This window comes from Abrus precatorius, unplaced genomic scaffold, assembly GCF_003935025.1.
Source record: "Abrus precatorius isolate BTA unplaced genomic scaffold, Abrus_2018 Scaffold8, whole genome shotgun sequence".
Taxonomy (NCBI): Eukaryota; Viridiplantae; Streptophyta; class Magnoliopsida; order Fabales; family Fabaceae; genus Abrus; species Abrus precatorius.
Genome location: NW_020874428.1, coordinates 32,611,996 through 32,622,040, shown reverse-complemented (window position 1 = coordinate 32,622,040; position 10,045 = coordinate 32,611,996).

Below are 10,045 nucleotides of genomic sequence, written 5' to 3'. Positions count from 1 at the left end.
TTCCTTTTTAACCCAAAAAATACAAAGGAAGAACATAAGCTGTGATTCCTCAAAAAGAAGATGGTAAATGAAAACACAATGTGAAATAAATGTTTACCTAAAAAAGAAGATGACAGGAACTTCCTTAGAATAACTCTAGGAAAATGCTAGATTCAGATGAGTCCATTCCATTTTTTACGATGTCTTCAGACAATAGAAATGATGCAGAGTGTTTCAAGGATGACTTTATCTTTATTACTTCCTCACTACGTCATCCCATTGATCTTTGGCGCCACTTTAAAAAGTCATCCACTTAAGCGAACAAAAATCGCTTAAGCGAATTTTCACTCAAGATGTCCGCTTAAGCAAAAAATATGAAGGTTGTAATTCGCTTAAGTGAATATTCGCTTAAGAAAATAAGATTGGCTTAAGCAAATTTCATGACTGTTAGACTCTTTACAGTTCAAAACACCAAGTCTTTTGTTTGGCCATTCTCATTCTCATTGCACTCGCCTTTCTTCTAAAATCTCTCCTTCCTTCTCCCACGCTAAAACCCTAAACCCAACATCCTTTATTCCACCTTCCAACTCAGGTACTTTCTCTTTAACCAAACTGTTGAATGTGTGTTATTTTTCAAATGAAAGTTTCCAATAACAAAAATAGTTTACTTTCATATTGTCTCTTATTTGTGATACATGCAAAATACTTTGCGTTGGGTCCATACTGGTTATCTTCACTTTGATGTTTTGATTTCTTCTTCCTGACTTTATCTTTGGGACCATGCTCGTTATCTGCGCTGTTAAAATCGCTTAAGCCACATAAATTCGCTTAAGCGATTTGGTTGGCATACATGCAACTGAACAAACGTCATAGCCGCTTAAGCAGAGTTATATAGCTTAAGCGAATTACAATATATAGCTTGAGTGTATATTTAGGATATCCATTGAACTATTTTTATTTTCAATAAATTATTTTAATTCTTATTTTTATTTCAGCATGGGACCTAAGAAGTCAATTCCTCAAAGGAAAAGGCAAAGACCTGAGGTTGGGCAAAGTTCACAGCAAAATGAAGAAGTTATGTGTTACTTACAATTTGAGAGAGATACTTACTAGCAAGTGTACTAGGTAGTTGTAGCAAGTAATAAAATTTAGAATTTAATATGAGCCCCAAGTATCGTCCACATAGATCTTATTTCAATTACCAATTCATAATTTAACAATTAGTTGAGCAAAACAATTCAATTGAGAAGTTTGTAACATGTAAAAGTAAGAAATAAAAATAATAAAAGGTAATAAACTTGCTGTAAAAACAGAATACGAATTTTGTATTAAGAATGCTATACGAAAAATAGTTAGAAATCACTTCACCAGATTTTCAATTGCAATGTAATCATGTTCTAAACTCTTGAGAATTTTAATTGATTGATAATCAATTTCACTTCTTTAACCAAAGGACAATTTCTTGCCTCATTAATCTTAATACCTAATTAAACCTCTCTAATCCCTTAGGTGAAATTTAATCAAATACTGCATTAAGTTCTGGAAATTATAAAATTACTAAATCATGATATTTATTCTTAAGATCTCAATAACCTAGGCATATGATTCAGATATGAGAAATAAACTCAATTTCTATTTATGAAAATTTCTCTAAATTCAATTGAATGAAGAATTAGTTCACAACTGCATTAAGAACAGAATCATATACTCAATTCAATTAAAATCTCAAGATTCAATCCAGAATTACATCACAACATCAAATCTGGATCCATAGATTCCTAACCAAAAAGGTTTAGAATAACATTACAATGGAAGAATAAATAACAGAAGAAGAAGACAAGAAGTAGAAGAACATCTTTCAAGACCCAATCTTCACACTGATTCCTCTAGAAATGAAGTTTGAAAGTCGTTTCCAATCTCTTTCTCTGACTTCCCTTGAAAGTTAAAATAGTTACAAAGTAAAAAATAACAAAAATGAACCAAAGTCCCATTTTCTAAACCTCTAACTTCTATTTATAATATGTTTCCTGCCTTTTTTCTTTCCACATATTAATCTTTGAGAATTCTAGCATAAAAGGTCTTCTAGAAGCTTTTATAATTGAATTAGGAACTCAAATTGTCCAAAGTTGACACTTAGAAATGATATTTAAAATTTTGTTACTTTGCATAGACACTTTAAGTGGTTGAAGTGTCTACGCGTAAGTGTTCTACATAAGAAGATCCTCACGTCTAACTACTCTTAGCGCTTGAAGTGGCTACACACTTACTATGTAGCTACTCTGAGTACTTGAAGTGGCTACGCGCTTAATTGCGTAGCTACTTTGAGCACTTGAAGTAGCTACGCGGACTGTGCATTTCTGAATTGGCCTTGGGCATAACTACTCTGAACACTTGAAGTGGCTACGCGCTAACTGCGTAACTACTTTGAATACTTAAAGTAGCTACTCTCTTGATCTTCATGAATTTTCTTCTTCAAAGTGTTCACTTTATGTATTCAGAGTGATTACGCCCTACACATAGTGTTCACTTGATTCTTCATCTTTTAAACTCAATTCCTCTACTTTCTTCACTTCAATCTTCAATTCAAATTCTCAGCTCAAGCTTCTGCACAAGGATTAAGTCATTTTAAGTCAAATTGTTCAGAATTGGACTAAAAATCTAAAAAACAAAACTATTTACACACTTATGAATATTGATGCAATTTTTATAATATTTTCAAGTTTACTTAACATTTTACTAGTTATTTATTAACAAAACTATATAAAAATTATGGTAAAATGTTGATTTATCATTATAGATGACCAAGAACCACTACAAACACAACTACAACCACATACACCAGTCTTATCATGGGATAGATTTAAGTTCAGAACTAAGGTAAAGGCCAAAGATACATTCAATTGGAGGAAAGGGAATTACTATATGAGAGGAAAGTGGTATTAGACCAAGGAGAGTACGATGAATTTATGCACGAAATTGTCAAAAGGAAATGGGAATACTTGGTAAATCTGCCCAACCAAATACATGAAGTGATTATACAAGAATTTTACGCAAATGCATGGCTGTTGATACCAGACAAGTCAGAGAGGATGTCCTGGGTTTGTAGGCAAACAATTGCTTATGTCAGGGAAGCTATTTCTGCACTTTTAGGCAACCCTATGACCTTACAAGAAGGAAAGCTTTGCCAATACCAACAACGTCGAAAGAGATTTTTAGGTTCTGTAGACCAGAAGGTGGCTAAGATCTTATGCATCTGCAGGAAATCCTTTGAAACAAATGCTGCTGGAAAGGTAATGAGGTTCAAGAGGCAAAGTTTAAACACTTTGGCTCAAATCTAGACTTCGTTTCTCTTTGCAAACATAGCCCCTATCACACACACCTCAGATGTTCGCATGCCTCGAGCATATCTGATTTATTGCTTTATGGAGAACTTAACTGTGGACATAGCAGCAATTATTTCAGATGAAATTCACCAATTTGTCATGTCCAACACCTCCACTACTGCATTAGCGACGAAGCCTTTGGGTTTCTCTGCTCTGATCACTGCTCTATGTGCTTCACAAGATGTTAGCATTCCTGACTGCTCCAACCAAACAATTAAATTGAGGAAACCTATAAATTTTCACTTCATCAGAAATTACTGCACGAATCCATAAGAGCATCATATTCCAACTTCTTCTTAGCCAACCTCATCTGCAGCACCTGCACCGATACCACCACCAACTGCACCATCCATGCCTTACATGTCACATACAGATTTTGCTGTCATACGCCATTTAACTCATATAGAACAACAAAATGCAGCAAACAACTGAGTGTACACACAGCTAAATGAGGCCTTTTATAAATAAACTTTATTTAAAGAATTTCTTGTACATACTATTTGGAAATGTTCAATTTGTTTAACATAACTCTCATTTTGTCAATTCATAGGTTTGCATTACACCAACATCATGGAGAGACTTCTACTTTCCTTTGGCCTACTCCTGAAGCTTTTGTAACTATTATATCCTGGCCTGGAGACAGCCCAACTTTCCCACCTGACCACCAAAATGCAGAGGATGATATGGTCCAACTAGAGGGAGGAGCTAACAAAGATATTTAGCAAAATGAACCACTAGTTGAGGACGAAGCACAAGAACAACTTGGAGAGGATGAGAATAATGTTGCAAACAATGACAAACAACATAATCAAGACTTCAATGAGCAGGACTATGAGGCATACATGATAAATCCATAGTCCTAAAATCATTTATGGATGTATTTATTTTGTAATGTTTCCTATTTTGTCATGGATTTCATTTGGTGTATATTTTCATTTTGAATAATTACATTTCATTAATGGAATGAACTTAAGTATTTATCCATGTTATGTTGAGAGGATCAATTGATATTTTCAAGTCTAGTGAGCGATTATATTTTCACAATTTTGGATGATATTTGATTGGATTGAAGTGGAATGGAATGACTTCTTTTGTTATTGACTTATCTGTGTATTAATGAATTATTTTTGGTTATGCATCATTGTGAACAATTGTGTACCATTATTGGAATGGAATAGAATGGTCTATTATCCATCTTTTGCTGCTATATTTAACTGTTTTTGGATGACTGAAATTGACATTGATAACAAATTTTGCAAAATTTTACTTTTTGATAACATGCTGTCAATTTATGCATAATTTATCCTTTTTTTACGTAATTCGCTTACGCCCTTATTTCTGCTTAAGTCATTCACAATTCACTTAACCATCCCAAAAATAGGTTCAAGCGATTCACAATTCGCTTAAGTGGATACATATTAGCTTAAGCGAATTAGAGGCCTGTACATCAGTGCTTTCTGTCCCAAATTCACTTCATTTTAAATAAATTCGCTTGCTTTTGCTTTAAGCCAATAACATTTCGTTTAAGCAATTTTAAAATGGCTTAAGCAAGAAATTAGCCTAAAATTTATGATTCTTTGTCTAAAATTCACTTAAAATTAAATATATTCGCTAGAGCTGAACGGAGCAATTTTACATTCGCTTAAGTCATGAATTGTCGCTTAAGCGAGGATTCACCAACCTCACTTTAAAGCTTGGATTTCATAATTATGTTGCTTAAGCTATAAATCACCGCTTAAGTAAAAATTCACTTAAATTTACTTAAGTCAATATAAAATCGCTTAAACAAATAGCAACAGTAACATGAGTGAATCCGTATCCGTCCAATTTGGATCTATGTGCCCTACTATTATCTGTTCCACGTTGCCACTGCCTTTCGATGGATACCCATTCCAAAATGGTTAAACCACTTTCATCTGAAAAGCCATGCATTCTTAGTCTTATCAAACACAACTTAACAATTCATCGATGTGTCTGACGAAAGTTAAACGAAATTGTTTGTTGGAATGATTAAAATAAAAAATAATAATACGATGTCAGAATAATGTCCCACCATGAATTTCCAAGAAGCTTCCCTTCTGCACAGTGATGTTGACGGGTTATGATCAGGTTTTTGGATTCAAATCCTCCCCAATTTTTTCTTTTCAAAACCTTTACCATTTTCTTATATAACTATCTAAAGTTTTAAAAAATAAAATTTATTTTGAAATTATAATTACTTTCGAAATTTTGAATGACTATGATTGTGTTCATTTTCAAAGAATTCACAAAAGATTATGTGTTTTTTTTAACTATACCCATTTAATATTTTCATTGTAAAATAGTTACATTATTTTTATCTTATTTTTAAATTTTGTATAAAAAAATAAAAAATGTTTATTTCCCGTGTTTTATATAAAAATAAAAAACAGACATTTCTTAGAATCAAACAGCAAAAGCCAGTCAGGTATCTCTCTTATTATATATACTTATGCTGCACTGCGTAAAACTTTAACCCTACGCTCAACACACAGATTCAAAACTTTGGGCGAAAGGAATAATAAGCAGGTGAATATTGTGTTCATACGTTTGCTCTTGGCTTCTTCTGTGTGAAAACGCTTCATCAGTGGCGTTTGGCTGTGGCTATCGTCATCCCGTTTCCTTTTTGGTGGTGCAGGTATGACGCATACTGTATCTGAATTCTTTGCGTGTGTTTCAATTCCCAGAAGATTATTCGCTCTTTCTTATGCTTAAATCTATTAACTGTCACTTTAATTTCATATATAAAGCTACTTGTCTTGCCACTAATCCAAGGGATCGAAAGTCGTCGAGAAAATTTTATCACACAGTTACAAAACTTGTCATGATGTGTAAAAGTGAGTATTCGACGATCAAAAAGGAACAAAAAAATACACTCAAGTAGTGTTCGATGTAATCAGCACATTCTAGAAAAAAAAATTGGAGTGAGCATAGTGGTAAAATCTTGTAAGCTATTTGTGATTTTAAAAAAAAGTTGTCAATTTGTAAAAGTTTAACTTTTGTTTTACAAAATTTAATATTTAACAGCAAAATTAATAAAGTGATATATTCAATAACTTTTACTGATATGAATTTTTAAATTTAAATTTCTCATTAAAGGTTTTATTGATAAAATTAAATAAATGTTATAGCTAATAATTTATAATTTATAAATTAACTAAAAGTTTATATCTCATAACTAACTGATTAAATTTGAGCTGTTCAGTAAAATTGATTGTACAACTACTTAAAATATGTTAAATTATTTTAAAAAAATGTTAATATTATTTTATATTAAGTTAAATTGTTTAAAATGTTAAAAACAAAAATATTTAAAAATTAATAGAAACTAGCTTCTTATGAGACAAATGCTACTTTAAGTATTTTTTTATTAGTTGACTTAAAAAGTTATAATTTTTTATGCATAGTGATCATCATGCTTTTAAAAAAATACCATTTAATAAATCAACATATTTAATGACTTTGTTTTTAACTCAGATGTTGAATTTAAATATTTTATAAAATATATCAAATTTATAAAAATTGCTTATTTTTGATATATTATTAATGTAAAATGTTTCATATAAACAACTAATCGGAATGTAATATATATGATTTTAAAATTAATTATTACAAGAGATGAATGGTTGTTACCAATATGATAATAATTTATTATTGACTGATAATAGAATAAAAACTTTACATTAATAGTGGATTTAATTTAATTCACATTTTATAATTAAAAATTTCATACTTTAATAATATATACCTATTTTATTTTAACATATAATACATTTATGTAAAATATAAATAAATAACATTTATTATATATATATATATATGTAAATCACATAAACTTTATATGCATAGTTATTACGATAATATTATATAATTTAACACTTTAATAAAATTTATTTATGGTAAAAGACTGTTGAAAGTTTTATTTTACAAAGTTTGAATACCTAATTATATTCGATACTCTCACTTTCATTTTTTAAAATTATTAATAATTCTATTATCGGAAAAGGTTTTTTTTTAATATTATTGTACTTTCAAATACAAAGAATATAATTTAATAACTATCGTAAAGGAAAGTATATTGTAAATATTTTATATATAATTATTTTTATATTTTATATATGACAAATATCAACTTTCAATTAAATGGGGAGCGGGGAACACGATTATAACAACATTACTTTTACATAATTTTCATATCGGATAATATAATAATTTAAACACCACCTAAAAAATTTATATACATGTATAAAAATTTGCTAACCAAGTTCATCAACTCAATAACTCAATCACATGTAGTTTCCATCCATCAAAATACACCAACTATATATTTAAATTAAAACATTTAAATACATTCAATATATATTTAAACAATTTTATAAAATATGTTAAAATAAAATTTTAAATTCTAAATATAATTTTAAATAACTTTTTAATCATATTGTTCTTGGTACACACATATCTAAAAGAAAAAAAAATGATTTGAGATATGAATTTTTTAAAATAAATGTGAAATGTTATTGGGTTAAATAATATTTAGAAATATATAATTTTGGTTCAGTGATTTAAATTATACAAAAAATAAAATGTAAATAAAAAACAATTAAGCCTTAATTAAAAATCAGTCAAGTTACTAGTTTGATTAATTTAAACAATCAGCAAAGCAAGATATTGGTCAATAACTATTAAAAAAAATGGCCAATAACCAATCAAATCGAATAAGAATGCGGGTCTACCTGCCAGTTTGAATCAATATTTTCTTTAAAAAAAAGGCTTTTATTTTTAAATAAATGAAGCACATATATAAGTTAAGCTAAGAGATTGTAGTTATTCAACTATTTATTATATATTTTTTTATTTTATAAGATATGTGATATAATCATTATATACTAATTTAAAAAATTTACTCAATTTAATTTTTTATAATGCTATATTAATTTTTATTTAATATATTTGATGATATTAAAAAATATTTATTTATAACCCGACCAATCTTATTTCAACTTGAATCAGTGAACCACATTTTAACATTTTTATTTGTTTGATGATTGATTCGATTTTGGAAAGGTTGCTTTGTATTATTAATAATAGATAACTAGATTCTTTAAACATGCAGAGTAAAATTTAATTTTTAACCCTATGAAAAATATTTTATTAGGAATAATTAAGTTACTTGAGTGGTTTTTTTTCTCTTTTCTAAATGATAGAAATACATAAACATTGATTACAGAACATTCTTTTTCCAATATAACAAGCTATGCTCAGGACTTGGTCCTGTAATGGAAGTCGCTATAATCTATACCTTACTTGATCCTCTAACACCCGGAAAGTTAAAAGAAAATAAATTAAACAAAGGAAGTTTCAAGGTAAGAGGGATCGAATTGAATAGAGTGGTAGAACTAACAACAAAAATTAAGCTCTCTGCATTCTCCAAAAGTTTGTCCACACTTCCTTCCATTAATTGTTTAGTGCATATGTTGTTGAAGTGCTTAATGTGTACTTGATATACCTGTGCCCGCTTCACCTACCTTTCATTTCATGTATGTACAATAAGGTGAATTCAAACTCTAATCGAGTGTTTCCACTATAAGGTGAAATTAACACAAAATTCCTTTATTGTTTAGTTCAACTAACAAGTTAAGTGTCTAGGTAGGTACCACGGGTATACCTAGTCTAATAGTCTTCTTCTTAGTGGTCGATAACTCATTTTTTAATGACAAATCTATTCGTTTAAATAAAAGGCTAGCTGCTATTCATTTGTTTAATATTGGTATATAGTGTGCGGAAGTTCGTATTTGAAGATAAACAAATATGTTGGTTTCTAAAGAATAATGAATAATCTCTTTTATGGTGTTGCAGATATTTTTCTGACTGCAATCAGCTGCAAAAGTTATAATCATACTGCTCAAGGACAAATAATTGAAGCATCTTTCTGTAAAGGTAATACTAATCTCTCTTAAACTATCTTTTACTTCTTGGAATCTTAATAGAGATTAGAGTGGTACGGGCTTTCAACTATACAATAACGAAACGGGGGTGTTCTTAGTTTCTTACAATATGCAAGAGTAAAACTCCGCGGTTATGATGACCCAACTCTCAAATTTTGATCTTTGTTACTTTTTGAATTTTTATTTATGTAATATTGACCTCTTTTGAAAAGCAAAGTAAATTCTTGACCCCTCCTCGACATAAAGATCTCAAGTTTTGGCCAAGTAAAACGTTTTACCTTTCATCTTAGTTGATTGTGGGAGGGATACTGAGACATGAAATAAGGAGAAGTTTGGTTTAAATGAGTAGTTTTTTTATAGTCAACAATGCACAAAGTAGTTTTTTTTAACCCTATATTACCCACACTTTTATGTGATGCCTATTAATACCATTTCTTACCACTATAATTATTATCTTTATTATTACTATCACTTATATTAGTACATTTGTGATTGTTATTATCATTATTTTTGTTAATGATTAACGCTGTCTCTTTATCTACTAACATTATTGATTTTATTATTATTAGTTTCATAATTATGTCTAACTTGAAGAATTGACTTCTTTAACGTACTTAAAAATAGTAGATTAGGTTTAAAATTTCACACCATTATCCTTACCTAACTTGTGTCAAAATGTAGATAAATAGTAGTTTAAAATGAACTGACTTGTTAGTCATA